Here is a 13,076-nt window from a genome sequence, read left to right on the forward strand (position 1 = left end):
GGTCTGGCGATGGAGGAGGCCAAGGACCTGCATGTCCTTGGCGGAAAGGGAGGGGGAGTTAAAGTGTTCAGGCACGGGGCAGTTGGGTTGGTTGGTGTGGGTGCCACAAAGGTGTTCTCTGAAACGTTCCACAAGTAGGCAACCTGTCTCCCCAATGTAGAGGAGGCCACATCGGGTAGAGCGGGTGCAGTAAATGATGTGCGTGTAAGTGCAGGTGAATTTGTGACGGATATGGAAGGATCCTTTGCGGCCTTGCAGGGAACTGAGGAGGGAGGTGTGGGCGCAGTTTTGCATTTCTTGCGGTTGCAGGGGAAGGTGCCGGGAGTGGAGGTTGAGATGGTGGGGGTGTGGTACTGACGAGAAGTTGCGGAGGGAGTGGTCTTTCCTGAATGCTGATCGGGGAGGGGAGGGAAATATATCCTTGGTGGTGGGGTCTGTTTGGAGATGGCCAACCCTCGGACTCAGCACCGACTTCTTGACCTGCAATCTTCTTCCCGACGTCTCCGCCCCCACCCCCTCTCCGGCCTATCACCCTCACCTTAACCTCCTTCCACCTATCACATTCCCAATGCCCCTACCCCAAGTCCCTCCTCCCTACCTTTTATCTTAGCCTGCTTGGCACACCTTCCTCATTCCTGAAGAAGGGCTTATGCCCAAAACGTCGATTCTCCTGCTCCTTGGATTCTGCCTGACCTGCTGCACTTTTTCAGCTCATGAATTGTAGCCCAATCATCTGTTAGAAGTTGCCAGAGATTACTTCTACTTCACAGAGATAACTATGATCAGTTTGTAATGACCAATGATATGGTCAAGATTGAGGAACCTCAATTTTCTGACATTCGATTATCCAAATATTGGATTATCTGGCAAGACTGCAAGATTCTGATACTCGGCTAAACCATGTTATCCGGAATTTGATTAACAGAACAAAATACTGCCTGCCCATGTCTTTCGGATAATCGAGGTCTCTCTGTATATTTGACACGGTTGGTCATCGCATATGGTTCACATGTAAAATTTAAGATTACAGATGCCTTAGATCTGTACTGGATAATTGCCTGCTTAATGCAATTGCCCCTTGAAAGGCTTCATATTACTCACAAGTCTGCTTCCTTGGACCAAAAAACACAATTTTCCACCTACTCCATATATAGCAGCAGCCATTTTTCATTTCCATTGCACGTTTGCAATTTAAATAAGGATGGAAGGCAGCACAGATAATGCTTCACAAATAGTTGCAGACTCCGTATGTTAGTGCAGGTGACACCCCAAATATTTAATGTTCTTCCATTTCTTCCACTCCAGTCAATTCCATCAGTTTTGGGTTTCTACATATTCCCACAAGAACTCTTTCATATATGTCTTCATCACCACACTTTACCCTTTGAAGCCTAGGTCTACAGCTTAGTTATGTCAACCACTGTGATACATTATTCCTCCATTGAAGCAAATACTTTTGTGATCGTTGATTACATCCAGCCTTCAGTAACTTGCTTGTTCCAATGCTCGATCAACTTCCATCTGATGTGTTGAGATCTCTCCTTCCCCCCCCACCCAACCCCAAACCCATTAATTCTTGTCCTCTTTGTATCCCAGCATGCTGGCTCTAATCCCAACTCATTCTTACTTAATACAACAGTGGCCTCTAGTGAACAACCCTCATAACTGACTGTGGCCAAGCCCACTGCCAACTTGGAAGGATACTCCAAACTGATGAGTGTCCAGGCTCCTGACTGATCTGAGTGCTACTCTTTGACTGGCTTACCAATAAACCCTGAACTGCAAGAATTCTGTAGGACTGACTGTGGCACATTCCCCAGCATGTAGTGATAAACTCACACTCCCCAAACAATCAAGATTAGAGTGGTGCTGAAAAAGCACAGCAGGTCAGGCAGCATCCGAGGAGCAAGAAAATGACGTTTTGGGCAAAAGCTCTTCATCAGGAATGATGAACGCCAAACAATCAACTGACCATGTCCAAGTCCATACTGAAATCAGTTGATGCCCTTGACTGTCAATGTGAGATCACCTGACTGACAGATCCACTTGACCTGACTGAGGACTAATCTCCTTGGATTCTGAGACATGGGAATTATGTTGATGCACATTCAGTGTTCTTGCCATGTAAGGTGCTGGCACATGTTGCAGGTGTGACATTGACATAGTACAGTTTCACACAGTAATATGTCCAGTCTTGCGTGATTACTGATGGCAACCATGAGAAGCTGCCTGACTTTGCGTCTGAGTTTAAAGGCAAACCGACAGAATTACTGTGAAGTTATAAGTTCTGAATGATGCAGCAATATGCAAAAAAGTAAAATAAGGCATGGCAGAGATGCTGTGAGAACATAGTATGTACAAAAAAAGTGAGCATTGTGAGAGATCACCTGCCACCCCGTCCCAGAGAAGATGTCTGAGATATATCCTGTTGCAATGGATGAGATGGCATCCTGTGCAAAAAATGGTCTGACAGCAACTTGTAACGAAAAGTGTCAGTGAGTTCCAAACCAATTATTGAAGTAGTGGACCTATTAGGTGAGTCAGTGTGAGCTTTCTAAATGATATGGTGAGGCTGGTGTATGTACAATACCAAACTCTGTGGATGGGGTGTACGTGTGGTTGCTGTCGATAGTGTGTACCCTGAGATGTGGGGAAATGCTGACAAAGATGGATGCCAAGATTAAAGTATAGGTAGTTGTTCAGGGAATTATTCTGATTAACTAGAAATGTATAACTAGAAATTTAAGTTCAAAAGTTTATGGAGGATTGAGCTCCTCTACACAGTCCGTATCCCGCAATTCCCTGTCTTCGTATAATCTGCCAAGATGCCACTTAAATGCTGCTTTTCTTTGCATCCAGCACCACCACGGGTGGCACAGGGGAACTAGTGGTGGTAAGTGGTACAATGGTTAACAGTAATGCCTCACAGTGCTAGCGATCTGGATTCAATTCTCGTCTTGTGGTGTCATTCTGTGTGGAGTTTGCATGTTCTCCCTGTGTCTGCATGGGTTTCAGCCAGATGCTTTGTTTTCGGACCACAGTCCAAAGATGTGCAAGATAGGTGAATTGACTATGCCAAATTGCCCTATTGTGTCCTGGGATTAGCAAGCTAGGTAGACTAGCTATAGTAAATGCAGGGTTATGGAGGTAGGGTGGGTCTGGATAGATTTGCTCTTCAGAGGGTTGGTGCAGATTTGATACGATTAATGGTCTCTTTCAGCACTGTAGGGTTTCTATGATTCTACCTCCTATGACATTTTCGGGAGGAGAGAGAGAGAGAACCGGGGCTGCAGGCAAGGTAAAGTTTCCCTCTTAAAAGGACTTACCTCAAATGTCAGCAGCCTCCATTTTCGGGAGGAGTGAGAGAGAGAGGACCAGGGGCTTGCTGGCAAGGTAAGTTTTCCCTCTTAAATAGACTTAGCTTGGGCATCAGTAGGCTCCATTTTCGGGAGTAGTGGCAGGAGCAGGGAGAGCTGAGTGGGAGCAATCGAATTGCACTCTGGGGAGGTGAATGAACTGATAATTTGGGCAGAGGTTGAACCCGATACGCTACATGTGTAGTGTCTCCCACCCACCCTCCTCCTGTAACCACAGAAAAGGACTCTGTGATGTGTTGATAAGTGTGGGAAAAGGTCTGCCACCCTGCCAACCCATAACAGGCCCACAAAAGCAAAATTGGTCAAAATGTACTAAAACACCCAGAATGCCTCAGCAGGGACCAAGCAGGTTGACAAGCGAAACTAAACATTACTCACAGACAAGGGAATACACTTCAAGCTCCCACAAGCAATGACAGAGCACCACAGCTATCCCAAAGCCCCAAGGGCAGTTTCATAACCCAGCAATACCAAAGCCACACAAAGGACAGGTCAGACAGAGACACCAGCAAGAGCACTACTCCCAGGCTAAGACAAAGGAAGCAGCTCACCACTTCAGAGGAGACATCAGCACCTATCTGTGAAGAGGAGTGGGAGCTCCAGATCCATCGATACTGCCAGAATATTGCTTTATGTAGAGAATTAGGATATTCCTCTGATAACTGTTTTCCGATTAGCATCATTGTAACTAGATTACTCCATCTCCAAATATATTCCAATTACATTATATTTTTCCTATTGTACAGGATTGTTTTTAAAAACTGGCTTCATCCTCAGCTCGAGGAAGAGAAATTCTTGACTGTCTGGGCAGACTGTACTGTTTCAGCTTAGTCAGTTCCTCTTCTGCGATATCGCCTACTAATAAACTGTTTGTCAATTTCACTCTGATCTGTACTTTGTGATCTCTAATTTATTGGGCAAATTTCTCTGATAGTTTGGCGCTAGTCGGCAGACCCTTTTTGTCTCTCAACAGGGTAAGCAAACCTGATACTCCAAATTTAGTCCAATTTGGAACTGGCAGCCAGTCCTACCCCAGCAGGTCAGACCAGAGAAAGGCTGGGGCACTGCGGAGGGTGACCACAATTCTGATCCAGTGAATGCGGCAAATTGGCTTTGGCTGCCACAATTTGGCCTGTGGAGGTAGTCTGGTAAGCAAATAAATTCATCACCAACTTTAACTATTTGCCAGCCGGTTGTTACTGCAATTTGGAAACTGAGTAGTGACTTGGCCTGTGGAGGTAGTCACTTGGGCTCCTAAATTGTTAACTGAGTTTTAGGCTGCCATGTTTTGCCCAGTTCACAAAATCTTTTGGAGATAGTCTGTTGAGCGAGTAAGTTTAATTAATTGGCAGTCAGTAATTCAGGATTTAGCAGCTTGTGGGGGTAGTCAGCTGTACTAAATTCATTACCTAAATTTTCCAAAGAAAACAAACATTAAGTGGCCCATGTGTGAATCTGTCTTGAGCCAGGACATGTGTCACAAACCTGATCTAGCCAGAAGAAAGACGGTCAGGCAGAGAAAGTATGGAGAGATCGCTTATCAAATTCTCGCTTTACTACTAATAGCTCCACTGCAGAACAAAATTGACTGAGGCCCCAGCTGTGTTGTCCTGTCCTGTGGTTTCTAAGTATTTGTTTTGGGTGTGTCTGCTTGTTCCGCAGTTACTGAGTGCTTGCCTTGTTAATTTCAGGTGTCCCATCTGTTTGTTCAGTGCTTAAGTGTTTGTTTACTTTGTGGTTACATGCTTGAGTAACTTTTATTGCCTAACCTCAAAACACCTTGAGTTTTTTGAAGAAGTAACAAAGAGGATTGATGAGGACAGAGCGATAGATGTGATCTATATGGACTTCAGTAAGACATTTGACAAGGTTTCCCATGGAAGACTGGTGAGCAAGGTAAGATCTCATGGAATACAGGAAAAACCACCATTTGGATACAGAACTGGCTCAAAGGTAAAGGACAGAGGGTGGTGGTGGAGGGTTGTTTTTCAGACTGGATGCCTGTGATCAGTGGAGTGCCACAAGGATCGGTGCTGGGTCCACTACTTTTCTTCATTTATATAAATTATTTGGATGTGAACATAAGAGGTATAGTTAGTAACTTTGTTGATGACACCAAAATTGGAGTGTAGTGGACAGTGAAAAAGATTACTTCAGATTACAATGGGATCTTGATCAGATGGGCCAATGGGCTGAGAAATGGTAGATGGAGTTTATTTTAGATAAATGTGAGGTGCTGCATTTTGAGAAAGCAAATCTTAGCAGGACTTATACACTTAATGGTAAGGTCCTAGGGAGTGTTGCTGAACATAGAGACCTTGGAGTGCAGGATCATAGCTCCTTGAAAATGGAGTTGCAGGTAGATAGGATAGTGAAGAAGGCGTTTGGTATGTTTTCCTTTATTGGTCAGAGTATTGAGTACAGGAGTTGGGAGGTCATGTTGCGGCTGTACAGGACATTGGTTAGCCACTGTTGGAATATTGTGTGCAACTCTGGTCTTCCTATTGGAAAGATGTTGTGAAACTTGAAAGGGTTCAGAAAAGATTTCCAAGGATGTTGCCAGGGTTGGAGGATTTGAGCTATAGGGAGAGGTTGAGTAGGCTAGGCCTGTTTTCCCTGGAGCGTAGGAGGCTGAGGGGTGACCTTATAGAGGTTTATAAAATCATGAAGGGCATGGAAAGGATAAATAGACAAAGTATTTTCTCTGAGGTGGGGGAGACAAGAACTAGAGGGCATAGGTTTATGGTGAGAGGGGAAAGATATAAAAGAGACCTAAGTGGCAACTTTTTCACACAGAGGGTGGTACGTGTATGGAATGAGCTGCCAGAGGAAGTGGTGGAGGCTGGAGCAATTTCAACATTTAAAAGGCATTAGGTTGGATATATGAATAGGACACACTTAGAGGAATATGAGCCAAATGTTGGCAAATGGGACTAGATTTATTTAGGATAGCTGGTTGACATGGACGATTTGGACTGAAGGGTCTGTTTCCATGCTGTACAGCTCTATGACTCTAACATAACAGGATTGGAGGTCTAAAGTGTAATTGTTTTAATGTAAGGAGTATGATAGAAAGGGTGAAGACAATTTAATGGGATTGTACTATAGGCTTCCCAACAACCAGCAAGTGATAGAGGGACAGATATGTGGAAAGATAGAAGAATGTAAACAGCATTGTGGTGGAAGGTTTTAATTTTCCCTACATTGCCTGGGTCTTAGTGCAGAGGCTTAAACAAGAGTGCAATTTGTTAGGGGTATCCAAGACAGTTTTTGAAACAATTTTTAAGTCGTCCAACTAGGGGAGGGATCATACTAGACCTGACAATGGGGAACAAGCCTGGCCAGGTTACCAATGTTTCAGTGGAGAGCCATTTCAGGCCCAGTGACCATAATTCTCTAAGTTTTAAGTTACTTAAGGTTGAGAGTAGTTCTCGGTTTGAAGTTTTGTATTGGGGTAGGTTAACTGCCATAATATTAGGCAGGAACTGGAGAATATAGATTGGAGGCTATTTGAGGGTAAATCAACATCTAGCATATGGGAATCTTTTAAAGGCCAGTTGATTAGAGTTCAGGAGCAGCGAGTTCCTGTGAAAGTGAAGGATAAACATGACCAGATTCGGGAACCTTGGAAGTCAAGAGAAATTGAGAGCTTAGTTATAAAGAGAAAGGAGGCATACGTAAGGTTTAGGAAACTGAAGACAGACAGAGCCCCCAAAGAATAGCAAGATAGCAGGAAAACTCTCAAACAAGGTATGAGGAGGGGTAAAACGAACCACAAAATGTCTTTGGCAAACAGGATTAAGAAAACCCAGGTGTTTTTAAAAATATGAGGAGCAGGAGGTTAGCCGGGGAATGGGGTAGGTCCACTCTAGAATAAAGGTGGCAATTTAGGCGTGGAGCCGGAAGAAGTGGGCGGCACAGTGGCACAGCAGTTAGCACTGCTGCCTCACAGCGCCAGAGACCCGGGTTCAATTCCCGCCTCAGGCGACTGACTGTGTGGAGTTTGCACATTCTCCCCGTGCCTGCGTGGGTTTCCTCCGGGTGCTCCGGTTTCCTCCCACATTCCAAAAATGTGCAGGTTAGGTGAATTGGCCATGCTAAATTGCCCGTAGTGTTAGGTGAAGGGGTAAAGGTAGGGGAATGGGTCTGGGTGGGTTGCGCTTCAGCGGGTCGGTGTGGACTTGTTGGGCCAAAGGGCCTGTTTCCACACTGTAAGTAATCTAAAAAAATCTAATCTAAGTGAATGAGGTCCTAAATGAATACTTGGCAAAGGTATTTATAAAGATAAGGACATGGTGGGTGGTGAGTCTTGGAAGGTGTATGTTGTTATTCTACACCTTGTGTGTCAACATAAGGTGTTCTTTGACATATATCCCAGAATTTTGAGGGTTGAGGAAATTGTTTGAGGCCTTGTATGAAAGATTTGTATCCTCTGTAGTCATAGGAGAAATCCCAGAGGATTGGAGAACAGCCATCATTGTTCCTTTTTTAAAAAAAAGGGCAATAGGAATAATCTGGGAAACTACAGGCCGGAGAGATTTACGTCAATTATGGAAAAAATTCTTTGGAATAGGATTTACTTACATTTTGAAAAAAATGGACTTATTAGTAATAGTATGGCTTTGTGCGGGGGAAGTCATGTCTCAAAAACTTGACTTTTTGATGAAGTGACAAAGATGATTGATGAAGGCAGAACAATTGATATTGTCTAAAAGGACATTAGCAAGGTGTCTAACAAGGTCCTTCATGGCAGGCTGATACAAAAGGCGAAGTTACATAGGATCCACAGAGAGCTGGTAAGAAGGATACTGAACTCGCTCAGTCATAGAAAACAAAGAGTAGTTCAAGAAGTGATTTGGAGGAGCTGGTGTTGGACTGGGGCGAACAAAGTTAAAAATCACAACACCAGGTTATAGTCCCACAGGTTTATTTGGAAGCACTAGCTTTTGGAGTGCTGCTCCTTCAGGTGGTTGTGGAGAATAAGATCATAAGACACAGAATTTATAGCAAAAAAGTTTACTGTGTGATGCAACTGAAATTATATATTGAAAAAGACCTAGTTTGCTTGTTAAGTCTCTCATCTTTTAGAAGGACCATGTTGGTTTCAGTTCTTTCATATTTAAATCCTAGAACTTTTTTTTTTAAAGTTACATTCTCAAGTGAATTTTAACAATAGGTACCATGTCAGCTCAGATAATGCATCAAAGGCACCCACCACCCTCTACGTATAGAATTTTCCATGCATATCTCCACTAAATCTTTCCCCTCTCACCCCTAGTAACTTTGTGACCCCTAGTATTTGATTCCCCCACTCTGGGAAATAGTTTCTTGCTATCCACCCTGTCTATATATCTCAACCTCCCCAACCTCCATTTTTTTAAATGAAAATAATCCTAACCTACTCAACCTCTGTGCATCGCTAGCACCCTGCTTCCTGGTGAACCTCCTCTTCCCCCCGCTCCAAAGCATCCACATCTTTTGTCATGCTGCAACCAGAACTGTATGCAGTATTCCAAATGTGGCCAAAACAAAGTCTTATACAACTCTAACATGACCTGCCAACTCTTGTACTCAATACCCATCCCATGAAGGAAAGCATGCTGTATGCCTTCTTGATCACTCTGTTGACTTGTTTGCCACTTTCAGGGAACAATGGACCTGAACACCCAGATCTCTGTACATCAATTTTCCCCAGAACTTTTCCATTTACTGTCTCATTTGCTCTTTAATTGGATCTTCCAAAATGCATCACCTTGCATTTGCCTGAAATGAACTCCATCTGCCATTTCTCTGCCCAACTCTCCAATCTGTCTATATTCTGGTGCATTCTCTGACAGTCCCTTTCATTATCTGCTACTCTGCCAATCTTAGTGTCATCTGTGAACTTACTAATCAGAACATCTGTACCTTCCTCCAGATCATTTATGTATTATCACAAACAACAGTGGTCCCAGCACGGATCCCTGTGGAACACCACTGGTCACAATTCTCCATTTTGAGAAACTCCCACTACTACCATGTCTTCTGTTGCCCAGTCAGTTCTTTATCCATCTAGCTCATACACCCTGGACCCCATACAACTTCTCTTTCTACATCAGTCTACCATGGGTACATTATCAGATGCCTTACTGAAGTCCACGTATATGACATCTACAGCCCTTTCCTCAATCAACTTTGTCACTTCCTCAAATAATTCAATTAAGTTGGTAAGATATGACCTTCCCTGCACAAACCATGTTGTCATTCACTGAAAGCCCTTTTCTTCCAAATGGGAATAGATCCTATCCCTCAGTATCTTCTCCAGTAGCTTCCCTACCACTGACATCAGGCTTACCGGTCTATAATTACCTGGGTTAGCCCTGCCCCCCTTCTATTAAACAAGGGGACATCAGCAATTCTCCAATCCTCTGAGACCTCATCTGTGTTCAAGGATGCTGCAAAGATATCTGTTAAGACCCTGGGACTTGTCCACTTTAATGCCTTATGGAATACCCAACACTTTCCTCCCTCCTTATGCCAACTTGATCTAGACTAATCAAGCAGCTATCCTTAACCTTAACATCCGTCATGTCCCTCTCCTCAGTGAATACTGATGCAAAGTACTTGTTAAGAATCTCACACATTTTCTCTGACTCTACGCATAACTTTCCACCTTTGTTCTTGACTGGGCAAACCCTTTCTCCAGTTACTCTCTTTTTCCTTATATATGAATAAAAGGCTATGGGATTTTTCTTAACCCTGTTTGCTAAAGATATCTCATGACCCCTACCTTGTTCTTGCAATTTACATATTTACCATGCCTTTTCTGGTTGCTCTTGTTCATTTTCAGCCCATGGCCATTCTCACCACATGGTTGGGGTTGCCCAGCTCCCACAGCTGGCACCACCTGGCAGAGGGTGGATGTCTGTGCGCCCATGGTGTCCTGGATGTCTTGGGTCAATTTGTAAGTGCTTTGCTTGGCTTTCGAGGAAAAACAGAGCGAGAGAGCGCTCACAGAACACACAGGCAGTGAGTGACTGACAGGTTAGAGTCAGAGATATATAGCACGGAAACAGACCCTCCGGTCTAACTCATCCATGCCGACCAGATATCCCAACCCAATCTAGTTCCACCTGTCAGCACCTGGCCCATATCCCTCCAAACCCTTCCTATTCATATACCCATCCAAATGCCTCTTAAATGTTGCAATTGTACCAGCCTCTACCACTTCTAATGCTCCCTAATTTGGACTCCACACTCCCCCACTCACAATCCCCACATCCGGGGAAAAATCCTTGTCTATGCACCCTCACCTCATCATTTTATAAACCTCTATAAGGTCACTCCTCAGCCTCTGACACTTCAGGGAAAGTAGTTCCAATCTATTCAGCCTCTCCCTATAGCTCAAACCCTGCAACCCTGGCAACATCCTTGTAAATCTTTTCTGAACTCTTTCAAGTTTCACAACATCTTCCTATAGGAGGGAGACAAGAATTGCATGCAGTATTCCAAAAGTGGCCTAACCAATGACCTGTAGAGCTGCAACATGACCTCCCAACTCCTATACTCAGTGCAGACCAAACACCGCCTTCACTATCTTGTTGACCTGGGACGACTCTTTCAAGGAACTATGAACCTACACGCCAAGGTCTGTTTGCTCAGCAACACTCCTCAGGTCCTTACCATTTAGTGTATAATCCTGCCCTGATTTGCCTTTCCAAAATGCAGCACCTCAATTTATCAGTTACCTCTTCCTGTCTGCACTTTCTCTTAGTCTTACTGGCCTTAGTCTCTGAGTACTCCTTTGTCATTTTACTTGCTGATCTACTGCACCTCCTTGCTACAGTAGTTAAAACCCATCCAAGTGACAGACGCAAACCTCTAAGGATATTGGGGCCGTTCCTATCCCACCTGCCCTGGAAGACATACCAATGATCCACATATCTGAAACTTTCCCTCCTACATCAACTCTTTAGCCATGTATTTGACTGGACAATCTCCATATTCCTTGCTTCATTGACATGTGGTACAGGAAGTAATCCTGAGATTATAACCCTGGAGGTTCTGCTTTTCAACTTTCTAACTCACTGAACTCCTTTTGCAGGACCTCATTTCTCTTTTTGCCTCTGTTGTGAGTACCAATATTGGCCACAGCCTCTGGTGATTCACCCTCACCCTTCAGAATATTGTGTGTGTGCTCAGATATTGGAGATTCGCTTGTGGCCACAGAAATGCCTGTGTTCCTGACTATAGAGTCCTCTGTTACTGCTGCTCATCTTCACTTTGACGCTCCTTGCTGTAAAACAGTGCTAGTCGTGGTGCTGCTGATTTAGCTGCTGCTGCTTTCCCCTGAGAGGCCATACTCCAAAAACATTCAAAACCGCTTGAAAAAGGAATGGCCATAAGGGACTCCTGCACTGCCTGCCCACATTTATTCATATTCCTGGTGGTCACTGATATGGTGGTCACTGTCTGTGTAGCCCTGATTGGTGGTGAGACCAACTTGCTAAATGTGCTATCCATCACATTCTCAGCATCATGGATGCCCCATAATGAGTTCACCTGTAGCTCCAGATGCTCCATACATCAAATTAGGAGCTGCAGCTGAGTATTGCATACATAGTCACCACAGACACTGGAAGTGTCCCTTATTTCCTACACGTTTCAGGAGAGCATTCCATGGGGCCAATTATTCTGTCATTTGAAACCTCATTGACTAAATCAATCTAAATAATTTCAACAAAATAACATGCTTCCATTGTAATAAAAATGGAAGTTGAAAAGCAACTTAACTTGTATTGAGACACACTGGAGCAAGTCAGTTACAGTGCTGGCTGATGAAACAATTTGTCTTCCAGTGGGGCGAATGAAGGAAAAAAAATGGAGATATACACTGAAGTTAGAAACTATTAATAATCTGTATTAATTACAGATTAATCCAGGAACTAATTACATAATCTTACCCACTTGTCACTAAACTCAGGTCTCTCACTCTTGCACTCACTTCCTAACAGACTACAACTACAAAAACCAAGTACTTTATCTCTCTCCAGACACTATTCTGTCACTCTACAAACCTGGTTCCTGAACACCAGGCCTAAGTCACTTTTTGAGTGGTGATGGCACCTCTAGAGCTAGCCTTAGATACACCTCCATATTCACTCTGACTGACCTGCTCCTCAGGTGTTTATCCTGCTGCCGTTGTACACTCCCAGGTTCGTTCTCCTTCGCTCAGTTTCTGTTGCTGCTTGGACAGACATCAAAGATCTAAGAAGTGACCATTCTGACAAATATCTATGATGACTCATATAGAAATGTGGGTAAATTATCATATAGAAATGAAAAATGAAATTGGATGAAAAGAAAATCTGGGAATAGAATTTGAAGAAACAAACTGACGGATGCTGAGAAAACAAAGGAGAAAGTGAAATCAAGTGATATAAAAAAATGTGATATCAACAAAATAACATGCTTCCATTGTAATAAAAATTGAAGTTGAAAAGCAACTTAACTTGTATTGAGACACACTGGAGCAAGTCAGTTACAGTGCTGGCTGATGAAACAATTTGTCTTCCAGTGGGGCGAATGAAGGAAAAAAAATGGAGATATACACTGAAGTTAGAAACTGGTCCCATTGTATTAATTTAGATTAAAAAGTGACTTAATAAATGAAGAAATTGTAGTTTGTATCTTGCAACAAATCCTAATAGATAGCATTGA

The 13,076-nt window shown here is 43.5% G+C and overlaps 1 protein-coding gene across 9 annotated transcripts in view; it reads right to left on the reverse strand.

The window, feature by feature from the left end:
- ppfia2 (PTPRF interacting protein alpha 2) overlaps window positions 1–13,076 on the reverse strand; it is a 540,387-nt gene that overhangs the window by 79,471 nt on the left and 447,840 nt on the right. For 2 of the 9 annotated variants that reach the window (XR_006314525.1, XR_006314524.1), the window contains one exon: window positions 12,529–12,926. The exons of the other annotated variants lie outside the window; for them this stretch is intronic. The gene's annotated coding sequence lies outside the window, so the exon portion shown is untranslated. The remainder of the gene's footprint in view (window positions 1–12,528; window positions 12,927–13,076) is intronic. 9 annotated transcript variants of the gene reach the window in all.

The sequence above is a fragment of the Chiloscyllium plagiosum genome, chromosome 19 (genome assembly GCF_004010195.1).
Source record: "Chiloscyllium plagiosum isolate BGI_BamShark_2017 chromosome 19, ASM401019v2, whole genome shotgun sequence".
NCBI lineage: Eukaryota > Metazoa > Chordata > Chondrichthyes > Orectolobiformes > Hemiscylliidae > Chiloscyllium > Chiloscyllium plagiosum.